This window comes from Bubalus bubalis, chromosome 8 (genome assembly GCF_019923935.1).
Source record: "Bubalus bubalis isolate 160015118507 breed Murrah chromosome 8, NDDB_SH_1, whole genome shotgun sequence".
In the NCBI taxonomy this organism is placed as follows: Eukaryota; Metazoa; Chordata; class Mammalia; order Artiodactyla; family Bovidae; genus Bubalus; species Bubalus bubalis.
This window is the reverse complement of record NC_059164.1, coordinates 93,549,067-93,565,612: the sequence shown is the minus strand read 5'-3', so window position 1 is coordinate 93,565,612 and position 16,546 is coordinate 93,549,067. Positions and strand designations below refer to the sequence as shown.

General features: G+C 44.0%; 1 protein-coding gene across 3 annotated transcripts in view; it reads right to left on the bottom strand.

The window, feature by feature from the left end:
* LOC102415381 (carboxypeptidase A4) overlaps nt 1-13,037 on the bottom strand; it is a 43,891-nt gene extending 30,854 nt beyond the window's left edge. For 2 of the 3 annotated variants that reach the window (XM_045166460.1, XM_006043415.4), the window contains exon 1: nt 10,234-11,088. The gene's annotated coding sequence lies outside the window, so the exon portion shown is untranslated. Of the gene's footprint in view, nt 1-10,233; nt 11,089-12,823 lie in introns of those variants that run through there. The other variant, XM_045166459.1, reaches the window with a different exon arrangement.
* Between the last annotated feature and the right edge of the window lie 3,509 nt (nt 13,038-16,546).

Sequence of the window (16,546 nt, the reverse complement as noted above, 5' to 3'; positions counted from 1 at the left end):
ACATCTCCCTCCCATCCTTCGCCCAGGGCTTTTCCTACTTCAAATGGTCTCCTTGTTTTCCTGTTCCAACTACCCTATCTATGTCAACTACCTCTAAGTCTCTCTGCAGAATCCCACAGCCACATAGCCCAACATTTATAGGACATCACCACCTGAAAAACACCACCATTATCTCAATCTCAATAATCCATCCCTCCTTCACCTTCCTGGATATCTCCCTCAGTTAATGGCACCATTCAGTTACCATCAGTGGGAAACTCTCCACTTCTAATAAATGACAAAAGCCTTTTGATTTTACCCTCTAATGTTTCCCTTCCGTCCTCACTGGCCTCAGAAAGTCTAACAGCAAGCTCCCAAGCTCTATTCCTGCCACTGCTATTATTCCTGACTTGTCCTCCTCTGTTTCCCCTAACTCTTCATGGACAAATGGCTGCAACAGAGTCTTTCCACTGAAACCTCTGTGTGCTCTTAAAGAGCTGCATCCATTCCGTCCCTACATAGTCCATGGGTTTATTTAGGGTGTGAGCCTCTTTTAGCCAAGACATGTGTAATTAATAAAGAGTAATCATTTAGGACCAAGTCTTGATAAATGCCCATTTTCAGGCAAGAAGATCCCACATAATGAGAGTGAGCCATAAGAATCACGACAAACAGAGCAGGAAACACAGAACTTTTCTCTAAATACAGAGTAACTAGCAGGAAACCCAGAACTTGGCTCTAAATTCAGGTAACTAGCAGGAAACCCAGAACTTTGCTCTAAATACAGGGTCAGTTCAGTTTAGTTTAGTCGCTCAGTCATGTCTGACTCTTTGTGACCCCATGAACCGCAGCATGCCAGGCCTCCCCGTCCATCACCAACTCCCGGAGTCCACCCAAACCCATGCCCATTGAGTCGGTGATGCCATCCAACCATCTCATCCTCTCATCCCTTCTCCTCCTGCCCTCAATCTTTCCCAGCATCAGGGTCTTTTCAAATGAGTCTGCTCTTTGCATCAGGTGGCCAAAGTATTGGAGTTTCAGCTTCAACATCAGTCCTTTCGATTTAACACCCAGGACTAATCTCCTTTAGGATGGACTGGTTGGATCTCCTTGCAGTCCAAGGGACTCTCAAGAGTCTTCTCCAACACCACAGTTCAAAAGCATCAATTCTTCTGTGCTCAGCTTTCTTTATAGTCCAAATCTCACATCCACACATGACCACTGGAAAAAACCATAGTCTTAGCTAGACGGACTTCTGTTGGCAAATTAATGTCTCTGCTTTTCAATATGCTGTCTAAGTTGGTCATAACTTTCCTTCCAAGGAGTAAGCGCTTTTAATTTCATGGCTTCAATCACCATCTACAGTGATTATGGAGCCCAGAAAAATAAAGTCAGCCACTGTTTCCCCATCTATTTGCCATGAAGTGATGGGACCAGATTCCATGATCTTAGTTTTCTGAATGTTGAGCTTTAAACCAACTTTTTCACTCTCCTCTTTCACTTTCATCATGAGGCTCCTTAGTTCTTCACTTTCTGCCATAAGGGTGGTGTCATCTGCATATCTGAGGTTATTGATCTTTCTCCTGGCAATCTTGATTCCAGCTTGTGCTTCTTCCAGCCCAGAGTTTCTCATGATGTACTCTGCATGTAAGTTAAATAAGTAGGGTGACAATATACAGCCTTGACAAACTCCTTTTCCTATTTGGAACCAGTCTGTTGTTCCATGTCCAGTTCTAACTGTTGCTTCCTGACCTGCATACAGGTTTCTCAAGAGGCAGGTCAGGTGGTCTGGTATTCCCATCTCTTGAAGAATTTTCCACAGTTTATTGTGATCCACACAGTCAAAGGCTTTGGCATAGTCAATAAAGCAGAAATAGATGTTTTTCTGGAACTCTCTTGCTTTTTCGATGATCCAGCAGATGTTGGCAATTTGATCTCTGGTTCCTCTGCCTTTTCTAAAACCAGCTTGAACATCTGGAAGTTCACGGTTCACGTATTGCTGAAGCCTGGCTTGGAGAATTTTGAGCATTACTTTACTAGCGTGTGAGATGAGTGCAATTGTGCGGCAGTTTGAGCATTCTTTGGCATTGCCTTTCTTTGGGATTGGAATGAAAACTGACCTTTTCCAGTCCTGTGGCCACTGCTGACTTTTCCAAATTTGCTGGCATATTGAATGCAGCACTTTCACAGCATCATCTTTTAGGATTTGAAATAGCTCAACTGGAATTCCACGATCTCCACTAGCTTTGTTCATAGTGATGTTTCCTAAGGCCCACTTGACTTCACATTCTAGGATGTCTGGCTCTAGGTGAGTGATCACACCATCGTGATTATCTTGGTCATGAAGATCTTTTTTGTACAGTTCTTCTGTGTATTCTTGCCACTTCTTCTTAATATCTTCTGCTTCTGTTAGGTCCATACCATTTCTGTCCTTTATTGAGCCCATCTTTGTATAAAATGTTCCCTTGGTATCTCTAATTTTCTTGAAGAGATCTCTAGTCTTTCTCATTCTATTGTTTTCCTCTATTTCTTTGCATTGATCAGGGTAACCAGCAGGAAACACAGAACTTTGCTCTAAATACAGAGTAACTAGCAGAAAACACATAACTTTGCTCTAAATACAGAGTAACTTATCTCCTGGAAGAGATCTAGCCTCACTGAAGAATACTGGGTAAGGCTGGGTTTCATGTACTTTTAAGGTCTCTTCTATTTCATATCAGTGCATTTAAAGGCTTTTATCCTAAATTACATGGTGCCTGCTGGCTTAGTAGGCAAAGACACATTAGATATCTACATTTGACTGAGGACATAGGTCCCACTTTGTATTTGGAGCTGTGCAGGCTTGCCAGAGTTTGCCCTGCCTTTGGGGCACATCATTCTATTGGGGCACATCATTCTAGAGTGAGGGAACCAGGGGAAAGGTGGATGAATAGTGCTTGTTTCTTGGAAAAACAGAAGCCCAATAGCAGAATGTAAAAGGGACAGTCTGATGAACTGGACTCTGGTTAATTAAGCATAACATTGTTTTTGTTGCAATCATTTTCACTGGGAAGTGAGCACAAGTTCACTTCTTTTGGCTCTGAAAATGCAATAGACCTCATTGTTTATTTGATCATCCAGGTGTTTGCAATAAATACACCAGGGTCATTATTTTGCCACCAGCTTTCCTCATTCAGGAGTATGGGAGGAAACAGAGTGGGAGTAAGGGACTAAAGAGAATGTGTACTGACCCAAGGACGTACCCTGGAAGTTGGAGTTTTTTTTCTTTTTAACTCAATCCCTGGTGTTGGTGTTCAGTTGCCAAGTCTTGTCTGACTCTCTGCAACCCCGTGAACTGCAGCATGCTAGGCTTCCCTGTCCCTCACCATCTCAGAGTTTGCCCAAGTTTATGTCCATTAAATTAGTGATCCTTACATTGGCTTATTTCCCTATGATTGTCTCTTTTTCCAAGAAGTAAAGCTCAACAAAGTATTTTCCATTATTTGAGGGTTCCAATTTTGGCCGATGGAGGCTTTACTGTCCCTTCTAGGGATAATTCAAGGTCTTGAACTTGGATTCAGGAAAACAACTGTACAATTACCAGATGGGGGAAACCTGGCTGGGCGGAATCCTCAGAGAGCCTGGGGGTTTCAGCTGTCAGTGAGCCCAGCATGAGTCAATGGTATGACACTACTGCCAGAAAATGAATATGACCCTCAACTGCATACGCTGGGTGAGGGCACTTATGGTCATGCTCTGCTCTGTGCTTGTTAACATACACAAGTTCTACGTCCACTTCTGGGAGCTGCCCTTGAAGAACACAGACAAAGCAAAGCACATTCGCGAGACAGCAACCAGAAGAGTGAGGGGAGTTAGAACCATATTCTGAGAGCTTGAAGGGACCGGGGTACTTAGTTAGGATAAGGAAAAACCTAGCAGAAGCCGTTTATTAATCTTTAAGTAATTAATGAATTTGTCTCTCAGAGGGAAATAAGCTTGCTCTCTGGAGCAAGACGGTAAACCAAGGCTGGTACATGAAAAACATAAGCAGAGGGTGTGAGCTCACTATGAGACAGAATTCAAACAATCTAATCTTCCCAACATGGAATAGGCTGCCTTAGAGACAGGGAGTGATCCAATTATGGGCTGGAGGACTATTTTGTAGAGATGAAAACACTAGATTTGGATAATTTAAGGTTATCTAGAGTTACTAAGGAGAAGGCAATGGCAGCCCACTCCAGTACTCTTGCCTGGCAAATCCCATGGACCAAGGAGCCTGGTAGGCTGCAGTCCACTGGGTCGCTAAAAGTCAGACACGACTGAGCGACTTCACTTTTACTTTTCACTTTCATGCACTGGAGAAGGAAATGGCAACCCACTCCAGTGTTCTTGCCTGGAGAATCCCAGGGACAGTGGAGCCTGGTGGGCTGCCGTCTATTGGGTTGCACAGAGTCGGACACTACTGAAGCGACTTAGCAGAGTTACTAAAGGGCTTCCCACGTGACTCTAGTTGTAAAGAATCCACCTGCCAAGGCAGGAGACATAAAAAAACTCAGGTTCTATCCCTGAGTTGAGTCAGGAAGATCCCTTGAAGGAGGGCATGGCAACCCACTCCAGTATTCTTGCCTGGAGAATCCCATGGACAGAGGAGCCTGCTCGTTACAGTCCATAGGGTCACAAAGAGATGGACATGACTGAAGTGACTTAGCACAAGCACAGAGCTACTAAAGGTACCTTTGACTTTCAACCCTGACATTCTTTTTGCCCTAATTCAATGTTAAGTGGTAACATTCACCATCAAACCCTGAAAATTGCATAACAGAACTGAAATACAACTATGAGATAAAAGATACACCTGAATTGGAATAATCTATTCCATTTCTCGAAGAAGGCAATGGCAACCCACTCCAGTATTCTTGCCTGGAAAATCCCATGAACTGAGGAGCCTTGGGGGCTGCAGTCCATGGCGTCACTAAGAGTCGGACACAACTAATTGACTTCACTTTCACTTTTCACTTTCATGCATTGGAGAAGGAAATGGCAACCCACTCCAGTGTTCTTGCCTGGAGAATCTCAGGGATGGGGGAGCCTGGTGGGCTGTTGTCTATGGGGTCGCACAGAGTCGGACACGACTGAAGCGACTTAGCAGCAGCAGCAGCAGCATTCCATTTCTGCTAGCTGCTGACAACAATCTACCTGAGACAGACCAAAAGGTCCCATCTCAGGGCTTCTCTCTAATATATGGGCTTCAAAAACCAATCTTAAAAGCCAAATAGGAAATATTTGCACATTCTCTTCTGCTAGGGATAGCACTTTCTCAATTATAAACAGCTCCCTGAAACGTCACTTAAGGCTGCCACCAGTTTGCTCATTTCTGAAATGGGAAAGATGTTGGAGGGTATCAAGTGATACCTTAGAGAAGTGTTTTATGCCCAACATACACCAGTGCAGCATGATGATGGGTGACAGAGCCTAATACACCAGCAAGGTATGAGGCAAAGTTGGGAGCATAGGGAAACTGACTATAGATCCAAGACTCTCAGGTCCAAACCCAAGTGGTTATTTACTAAGCAACAGAAAATGCATCCTGGGAATTTATAGTCAAATCAGGTTTCTGCTCATCTACATTAAGGCAATAATAATTTCATGAATCCTGTTTCTCAAGGAAACTTAATTCAGGAAGTCCATAACCAGTGTTTTAAATCTTTGCCTGAGTCACAGTCTTCTCCAAGGTTGGACATATTATGTCTCATTCATCTTTGTAACCTGTCACTAGTCCACCCAGATCTCAATACCTATCTTTATGACTGAAACTTAACCTGTCCCCACCATGGATGTTTGTTTCCAAGCTGAAATGAAGTTTCAGAAACTTAACAGCTCATCGAAGTTATGTGACTTGGCACATGTATATTCAAAGGGGAACATCAGCAGCTGTGAATAGCTGTGGAAGATAATGAAGCCCTTGACTTTCCCATGACTCTTGATGAAGTCCACTATGGATTTCACTTCAACTTCAGAGTTGGCACTGGGTCCATGGTATGAGTCGGAGCCAAGAATTGTTGCTGGCTCCAGGTTCTCATAGGATGTGGAAGAAGCCAAGTGAGAACAGTGAGCTTTAAGAGGACAGTGTATGGAGGCAGTTACCATGCATCACTCAGCTCCTCCTCTGGAAATCAGAGCAAGATTGTCATGGTATTAAATTGAGATACTACCTAAAGGCACAGTCAGAAAACCTAACTTAGGAGAGTCTGGACACATCTCTCCTCTTTAAAAACATGGTTCCTCTATATGGCAGAAAGAGCAAGTTAAATCATCTCCCCTCTGTGGGAGTTGTTGGAAGAAAAGCTAGATTTAACATTATAGATGGAATTCCTGCATCGGGTGGGGGTTGAGCAAGCTCATTTTCTGGGATTTCTTCCAATTCTTAGAGCCCAAGAGTAGAAGATTCTATGCATCTGTACTTCTAAGTCACAAACCCACACATGCAAAGAACCTCTGAAACCCTTTCTGTGGTAAGGAAATCACAGCCACCATCGACAACAAGGCTACCTTCGGCCTCATTTTCTCAGCTACGGGAGTTACTTATGACCACTGAAGTGGGCCCACTGTGGCCTGGCCAGGGCTAGAGAAACTCTGAGGGGACAGGTAGAGGCTGGGACTCCCCAGGGTCTCTAAACAATATGGACAAAGTATATATGCAAACTATCATCTCATTTTGAGAATATTTAATAAGAACAACATCCCAGGAAAAAGTCTGACTTTGAATTGCTGGACATTGTTCAACATTTTGGATCTGATGCTTTGATATTTTTCTTTCCGACACTAAAAAAAAAGAAAAGAAAAGAAAAAATTGGTAAAAGTAATGAATGAAGTTGCCGCTCATCCATATCCTGTCACAGCTCCTTAGGGTATCCTGTCTTGGTTCAATGATTCTCATTAATTCAATGCGTCTTATAAGTATTTATTGATTGCTTTCTATGTGCCAGACACTGTGTCAGGTGTTAGGAACACTATTTCTAACTGCACTATTACATCTAATGAGGAAAAAACAAGCTCAGCTTAACTGTGATTAGAGAAACATAAGGGGTTTTAACTGGTGCCTGAAAGCAAAAAGAAGCTCCCCGTCAACCAGCCTTTCGGCATTAAACTCTCAAAAATCAGAGCTACAAGTCAACAAAGGCAGAGCAGGAAGTGAGTGTTTTCTCTTTGAATCTATTTTGATTTGTACTTCATTTTAGTTTTCCTTCTCGAAGCATCCATAGATGATGTAGTGCGTCTCCTCTTTTAGATCCCAACCCCCTCTAGTGGTTGGTTCAGGGCTGCCTGAGCCTTCCTGCCAGCATACAAAGTCTTTGCTCTGGAAGCTCAGAAGCTGAGCTGGGATACAGCTTATGTGAAAACCAAGATGTGAGACAAAACTATATTAAATGCTCCTCAAACTCAGTGACAGCACTGTGAGCCTGTGAACGGAACTTAGTGAAGTGGGTTTTTTTGGGTTTTTTTCAGATAGATTTTTAAATAGCTTCAATCCTGAATGGGCTAAGCAAGCTGACAGCAATGCAGAGCCATGCAAATAGCTAGCTGGCCAGACAACATCTGACCATCCCCGGGGGCAAGCTCCTGTGCTCTGCTCAACCTCCAAACCGGAGTCTCAGTTCTAGTTTGAATCAGCACCAACACTGAGGTTTCCAGATACCTTCGACCGGGTCTTCCCCTACGTACAATTCTTTAAAATCCAATGGAGAGACAATATAGAAAAAAAAAAAAAGATGACTGTTCAGTCTGATGAGAAAGTTCCTTTAGAATTCTGTTCATTGCTCTCGTTTCCTCCCTGGAAGGCCCCTTTGGAACTGCACTCATGTCCTCCCTTGCCCACAGAGAGACCAGTAGTCTTTACACAGGGTTCTGCTTGGAGCTTCTCAGCCATGGCTGTCTCACTGATGCAAGAAGTAAATAATCTCTCCATCTCCTCAAATGAATACCTGCCTCTAATATAGTCCGGCCAAATGTTAACAATACAGTAACAAAAAACAAGAGCAACAGAAAACAAAAATTTTAAAAAAAAAAAGTGGGGAGAGAACAAGGGTTTTGTGGTAGAACATTTTGGGAAAATATAGGGTTAAATTGGCTAATTTACTTCAGAACTCCTAAAGGTGTTTTTTTTTTTTTAATGCTTTAAAGTTTTTAATGAAGTGCCAAAAGAGGGATACCGGGGACTGTACTTCTCAAACTTGATTGTAGAACCCTTTATTCTCATGAGATGAGTACTAGTATTTGTACAAGTTCCTTTTGAACACGCATTGAAAAACACTATGGTAGTTGGCTCTCTCCAAAAATAAACCTGAAGCTCTGATTCATTTTTAATATACGTGGGTCACAGTTGCCATAATGGTGTTCTGTAATGAGATTTTAAAAGAAAAACTACAAAACTCCTTTTTGTGATATTACAGAGGATTTCTACAGGTTTTAAGTAAAATGCCAGATGCATTGTACTGCCTACGTAAATCCTTACAGCAATCTAATTGTCAGCAGGTAACATCCGCCTCCTCTTTTCTATCAATCCTACCACAAAAAAGCAGAGACAATTGGAACAAATCTCCTAGGTGACTCACAGTGAACACTGAACTCTAATAGCCCAGCCTAACAGCTGAAATGGGCTCTGATTCAGGCAATACGGAAAGATACCATGTGCTGGGAAAAGAAATGATTATAAATATCACTATATGCCTCAATTCTGGCCACAACTAAGAGATAAGGCATTCTGTTTAGGGTAAATCAGAAACAGAAAGATCACTTTTATTTTGTTTTGAAGTTCCTACACATCTCCTTAGATTCTTGTTGAAGAGAAAAAGTCAAGCTTACTTTGAGAGAACACATAGCCATTGGGGTTGGTGACCCGAAACAGGAAGATATCCATCATATCCAATCAAAGTGATGAATGGATCATTTCCCTAATCAGAGGCAATCTGAGCAGAGACAACAACATATATGTCAATCTCATACTCCCCTTTCACCAGGGAACAGAGAAGAGACCATTAAGGCAATGTGTTTTTTCCAAACATGAACTATCACTAAAGGTCAATGAGAGTCTTCCAGGACTACAGCCCATCTCCAGTTAACATACTTAATGTGCCGAAGTCGATACTTCTCCTTCCAGTCAGAATAATTTACTTATATTAAATAAAAATCAGGTATCACTTATCCATTCTCTCTTAAAAGCAGAATTCTTCCAATTAATTTTGGTGAGACATTTTGCAATGCTGGGGAATGGTGTATGCAGCTTATAGGGATCTGTGAACCAAAGAAATTTTTTCAGTTTCCTAGTTTCCTTAATCACCACACAGACTATAGCTTCCCCAAAGTACTCACAACCAACATCAGATTACTAAAATATGCAGACTTTTCTAAAGATCCAGAGAACCGGTTAAATTCCATTTGGGGAATTACATTTCTACTTGTGATCAACTGCAGTAGAGTTGAAGTTTCTGCTGGATTAAAATTTATTCATTTCCTGTGCTCAGCCATCCTAAGGCATTATTATTCAACTGTTAAATATCCATTTCATAATACCCTAAAGGTAACCGAATTTTAATTGAAGGGGAAAATGTATCAGCCAGTATGCACGTGGTTGCACATGCTTGAATGATCTGATGTGGATTGATTTCCTTTTGCTCATGAATTAACATTCTGATTTATAGCATGTCATTTTTGAATTACTTAAGAAATACCAGAGTAGGTCACACCCAGCACGGTGTCCTGACTCCAATGTCAATGAACATGTGGAAGAGAGGTATCACTACACCCTAACTTTAAATCAGATTTGGAAAATTTTCAGAACAACCCGAAAACCCTTAACAAGTTCCACTTCAGATCTGCAGGTCAAAGTAAACTCTTCTAGCTCCTATTTACATTTTCTATCTGAGCTCCTTTTGTGATTATATACATTTCTAGTACACTGTGCCATAGCCCTCTGAACTCCAGGCAGCAAAGCAATTTTCTCTAGTCTGTTCTTAGGCTGAAATCTGACCCACCCCCTTAATCTCTTCTTCACAGAGCACACGGTGGCCAGCAGGCCAGAGGAAGACTGGGGTGCATGCTAGGGTGCTGGGTGGGGCAATATCAAATTAGGTGTGAATAGGTCTATTTCCTGCCTTATGACAAGAGAAGAGGTTGGGATGACAGTGTTAGCTGTTAGGACCACAGATATTGCTTTGAGATTAGGCGGGGCCTGACCCCAGAAAGACATAATAATCGGGGGATAGGGGGCAAAATTACCTTATTTGCAGTCCACAGCACAGTAGCTTGTGTAACTCACTGGCGGGCTTGGATCCAGGCTTGGATCCTGTGTATGTCCTCCCTCCCGTGCTGAGCTGCAAAAGGAGCGTGGAAATGGGAATGGCTTCACCGCCGCAGAACCCTTGTCTGTTCCTCTTCCTGTACTTGATGTGGTTGAGAAGAAGGAGGTGTAGATAGTGGTGCTGTCGATTAACTTTTCATTTAACGTGGGTTTTTTTTTTTTTGGTCCCCTTCCTTTAATGTAAACTTAAATTCTGGCTAACAAGAGGAACTTCCTTTGATGTTTGTAAAAAACCATTGTGGGAAACGTGATGACATGAAAATATGTTCATCGTATGTTTTAAATTTTTAAAAATAGATTATCAAATAGTAAGTGCCATTTGCAAAAGGCTAGCTCATGTGTTATGTATATATACAACATACAAATTCAGGAGGAAAAGGGGGTCTGGAAAAGAGAGGAAGAAATAGATATACAACAAAATGTTAATGGTTAACAATCCCGTAATTGTAGAATTAGTAAAATAGGGATGTTTTTCATTTTTTCTCTATTCTACATTTTTTGCAATGATTGTATTATTTTTGTAATAAAAATGCTTTCGAGTCCTTCATAAAACCAGGATGGTAAGCTCCAGAGGTGCTTTCCAGAGTTTAAATTTTATGATCTAAGTGCCTCAGTTTTATTTGGAATAGTGGCTTTGCCAATTGGATCAGTAAATGGGGAGGAAAAGATTATTTTTGCACCATCAACTTCTGTCTTCGTGCAGCGTTCTAAACATCACAGATAAGGTAAATGAGAAATGCAAATCCTTGCTAAAAATAACTTTTCACCCGCTTTGGGAGTTTTAGTTTAAAATGTTTTGCGCTTTTTCCTCTAAAGGGCTCAAATGCAAAAAAAAATGGGAAACTTCGGGAAACAAATAATATTTTCAAGCATGAACCAAGGAACCATCCGGGAGAAGGAAAGGCCAGGAAAGTTCAAGAGGGCAAGAGAATCTGCGGTTTCCTGATCCCGTTGTAGGAGAAACCGGGAAAAGGAAATAGAAAAGAAGGTAGTAAATATGAGCAAACGTGTCACGGTGTCATAGAGTAGGCAAAGCACTGCTCCGAGGCCTGCTTTCTGAGAACCACTCTGGAGATATCCATCTGTCCCAGTGAGTCCGTTGGTTCTCAGCCATAACGTTTCCAAATTTAGCAGGGAGTTGTGACATTATCTTTTTTTTCCCCCCCTTAACGAACTCTTTCTAGGAAATAATTTTCACTTTTTAAAGGCAAGGTGAAAAAGCTTAAAATTATCAGCACTGAGACTTGCCAGCGCTTACAGGTTGGAGTAAAACCTTAACCTTTTCCGGCTCGCTCCTAAAAAATGCCTCCGTTTTGGGGCAGTTGCCTTTGCCGTTTAGTTGCCCGTCGTCCCGCTTCACGGGAAGAACTCTTTTGGTTTTAAATGCGGCTCGGGCAAGTACTTGGAGCTTTTCTTTCTTCTTTCTTAAACTCCTGGTTGAAAGGGGAAAAAAAGGAACCAAAACACACACACACACACACAACACCCCAAGGTACAGAACTGCTACCTTGATTAATTACAGAATTCCTCCCCCCATCCTCCCTAACCCTGGGGCTCCGCACTACCTCATGCATCCCCCGCTCACACGGAGGCCCACACCACCTTCCCAGCTCTCCTCACCCTGGGGCCCACGCCACCTCCCCCTTTCTCTGTTCCTATTGGCGCATACGCCCCTGTTTCCCTGAGAGCAAATCTATCAAGAGGAGAGCATTAATTCACTCCTGCAGACCTGCGTCAGCTTGCGCAGTTAAGAGAAAGAAAAGCGAGGGGGGCGGGGGTTGTAAGGAGGTGAATACTCAAAACCAGCAAGGACCGGTTGGGGGTTGGGGGTTGGGGGTTGGGGGTGGCAGCGGGGGGAAAAACAGCTCTGCTGGCGAAGCTGGGACTGACAGCTCGCCTGGGAGGAACAGGATTCTAGAAGAATCGGGAGGAAAAAAATCAGCGCTGCACCTGTGTACCTTGAAGCATGTTCATGGGCCGGTTTTTTTAAAGAATAGCCAGTGTTAAATTTGCTCCCTAGACTAGGGTGCTCAGCAACCGAGGTTATCCACTTCTTGGGAAATCCGAAATGTTTTAAGATGCAGAAATAGATATTTGCAAATGAATAATCATTAAGTGACTTTTCCCTCTCCTCCATTTCCAGTCCCCGCCTGCGGGAATGGAGAGGGCAGCACGGCAGATGCTGTGGGGCTGGGGACGCTGGAATCGAAGCTAAGCGACGATGAGTCACCGGGCATCCGCAGTGGATGGGAAAGGGGAAGCCATTTTGCCGCAGCAGAGCCGGCTATTTCCAGTTTCGTGCTTCAAGCAAGATGGTACTGTTCGGCCTATGGTTTGCCTCAGCCCAGCTCGAGGTGAACTTAGCCAGCCAGAAAGCCTTTTGCCCTCACTAGCAGAAGAGCACATAGTGGGAATGGTACACACACATTCTCCTCCCACCCCCCGGCTCCACATACACCACCAGAAAAAAAAAAAGAGTGGATTTACAGGTATGCGCTGGCAACCCACCGCAGTATTCTTGCCTGGAGAATTCCATGGACAGAGGAGCCCGGCGGGCTACAGTCCAAGGGGTCCCAAGAGTCCCACACGACTTAGCGACTAAACCAAACCACGGCTACAAAACGCAGCAAGGCTGGGTCAAGCCAGGGCAGCGGGGTGCCTGCCTCAGAGGCACGTCTGCCACCAGCTACTTCAGCTCCTGTTTGCAGGGCTGCTTGCAAGTCTGTGCAGCAGGGGCACCCAAGCTGTGTGCATTGCTGGGACTGAGACATGTCTGGGCCTGTCTGAATAGGGATCAGCATGAAGCGGCCGCTGCAGCTGTTGCCAACATTTGCTCTCCACAGGACACAGACATCAGTTTGTGAGGACGGGCCGAGAAGAGAGCACATCGTGTTTCCATCACTCCTTTCTTTTTCTCTCCCAGTCTCTGTACTGGTCCACAGTTACTACTCTGAAAACCCTTAGGTTTCAAATTAACAATTTGAGGACGGGGGTGCAGTTTTAGAAAAGTAGGAAGGTGTATTTAACACATGTGGCAGTGCTTCATACTCAAACACGTTAATATTTCTGGCAGTGAAACAAATGAGTGGTAAGTCAGTTCAGGTCAGGTTTTTGCCCCTAAATGAGTTTAGGTCAGGTCAGGGTGTGCCACCAAATAAATTTGGGGGGAAAAAAGTGTTTTCAGAATTCTTTGTATTTTAGAATTGCAGATTTGGGGAATCATTTCCTTCCACATATCTCCTCCCTGGCTCTTTCCTGCTCCCCCAGCACTCCCCTTAAGCCTCAACCCCCTCATCTCCTCATCCCCTCCCCTAACCTACCACGCAAATCAGTGCAGATCCAGGGCCGCCCCCTCCCCCCAAGAAAAGTTCTCTGTCACAGAGGCAAGTGCAGCACTGTCCAGGTGATCCAGATGAAGGGGGCTTTCTTCATACCAACAAAACACGAGAGATGGCACAAGACTTGGCTGCTATCAGGTCTAGGAGCATTTGGCATGTTGGGAGACTCCATGGTGGCTGTAAGGCAGAGTATCAAGGTGTCCCTGGATTCTATCATCAATGGCAGCCATCAAGCACAGCTCTTGGATGGGTTGTGGGTAGCAAGGTCAGAGTTCAGCAAGGGAACCTTGAGGGGAGAGGATAAGCACAAGGCTGTTTTGTGCTAACTTAAGCTGCTCCTGGATGCTTCTAAATAAGGCAGTGGCTGCTGGGATGGGCAGGTGGGCTTCAGGGCCTGACTTAAGGCAATAACACTGATACTGGCTGTAAAATCTTAGGGAAGCTTGGAGAAGGCAGAAAATAATATGCGTGCAATTTCCAGTAAATCATGAAGTGGAAGCACAGGCCTTGTTATCACAGTAGAGCATGGCCCATTTCTCTGATGTTCATGTTGAAACACCTGCCTTTTCCAATGTATGATAAGTTTCAAAGTTGAAGTTACCATTCCATTCTTTTCTCTAAGTAACATTTCTTCATTCTGCATGTCAAATAGAACCTAAGATAAGATCACAGTCACACATATGAGTGGTTTATAGCAACGCATTTGAATCTACAATTGTGAAGGAAATGGTGACACCCAGTCCCAAGCATTCTTTCTGTCCTATAGGTGTTGGGGTCACGTCTTTCCCATATTCTGGCAGCACCCTAAAATGGGCTGGGACATTAATGGGTCTTGTGGCCAGAGAGATGCTGTAAATATAGGATGACAGTCAGTCCTGTGATTGTCTTTTGGCTTTTTCTCCCTTTCCAGGAACCCAGAGTCTGAGATAATCTCAAAAACTAAATGCGGGGGCTTCCCTGGTGGCTCAGCGGTAAAGAATCCATCTGCCAATGCAAGAGATGCAGGTGCCAATCCTGAGCTGGGAAGATTTCATATCCTGTGGAGCAGCTAAGCCCAGTGTGCCACAACTGTTGAGCCTGTGCTCTAGAGCCCAGGAGATATAATTGCTGAGCACACCTGCCACAACTACTGAAGCCCCAATGCCCTAGAGCTCCTGCTCTACAACAAGAGAAGCCACAGCAATGAGAAGCCCGAATGCTACACTAGAAAATAACCCCTCTCCCCGGCTCATAACTAGAGAAAGCCCGTGTGCACCAACGAAGACCCAGCACAGCCAAAAATAAATTAATGAAATTATTTTAAAAAAAACTAAATGAGGACCTCCCTATTGGTCCACTGGTTAAGAATCTGCTTGCCAGTGCAGAGGACAATGTTTGATCCCTGTGTGCCGCAATTACTGAAACCCACTCGCCATAGAGCTGCTGCTGCTAAGTCACTTCAGTCGTGTCCAACTCTGTGCAACCCCATAGACAGCAGCCCACCAGGCTCCCCCGTCCCTGGGATTCTCCAGGCACGAACACTGGAGTGGGTTGCCATTCCCTTCTCCAATGCATGAAAGTGAAAAGTAAAAGTGAAGTCGCTCAGTCGTGTCTGACTCTTTGCAACCCCATGGACTACAGCCTATCAGGCTCCTCCGTCCACGGGATTTTCGAGGCAAGAGTGCTGGGCCATAGAGCTAGCGCTCTGCAACTAGAGAAGCCACTGCAATGAGAAGCCTGCACATCACAACTAGAGAGTAGCCCCCACTTGCTGCAACTAGAGAAAGCCCATATGCAGCAAAAAAGACCCAGCACAGCCACAATTAAATGAAACTAAATGAGTAACATCTTACTTTTACCTACTTTGAGTCACACTCTTCAGATTGCACTTTGTTTTTCATGTCAGGCTCTTTTTTGCCCTTTTCATTACACTTTTTATTATCATATCCCACTTGCACAGCATGCTTAGGTGCTCAGTCGCGTCTGACTCTGCGACCACGTGGACTATAGCCCACCAGAATCCTCTGTCCATGTGGATTCTCCAGGCAGGAATACTGGAGTGGGTTGCCATGTCCCCCTCCAGGGGATCTTCCCAACCCAGGGATCGAACCCAGGTCTCTGGCACTGCAGGTGGATTCTTCACCACTTGTATCAAATGTGAAAAAGAGAGGGACAGAAACTTCCTACCACTTTGCAGGGGTGGCTCAGAGCTCAGAAGGCCCTAGTGGCACCCACACATCCCTTCCATGGAAGAAGATACCCAGAGATTAAAGAGGATGGACCTTCAGTTCATACGGATCAGCAAGCCTCTGGAAGAGTGGGCTGTGGGATAATTACCTGAACATCTTCAGTCATGATGGAATAAGCAGTTCCCTGGGACTCTAAAATAACTTTGACTGCCTGGATGCTGACAAAGGGAATTTGGACATAAGTTGAAGCAGAAGATATTATGAAGAGGTGGCAAGAATACACAGAAGAACTGTACAAAAAAGATCTTCACGACCAAGATAATCATGATGGTATGATCACTCACCTAGAGCCAGACATCCTGGAATGTGAAGTCAAGTGGGCCTTAGAAAGCATCACTACAAACAAAGCTAGTGGAGGTGATGGAATTCCAGTTGAGCTATTTCAAATCCTGAAAGATGATGCTGTGAAAGTGCTGCACTCAAGATGCCAGCAAATTTGGAAAACTCAGCAGTGGCCATGGGACTGGAAAAGGTCAGTTTTCATTCCAATCCCAAAGAAAGGCAATGCCAAAGAATGCTCAAACTGCCGCACAGTTGCACTCATCTCACACGCTAGTAAAGTAATGCTCAAAATTCTCCAAGCCAGGCTTCAGCAATACGTGAACCGTGAACTTCCAGATGTTCAAGCTGGTTTTAGAAAAGGCAGAGGAACCAGAGACCAAATT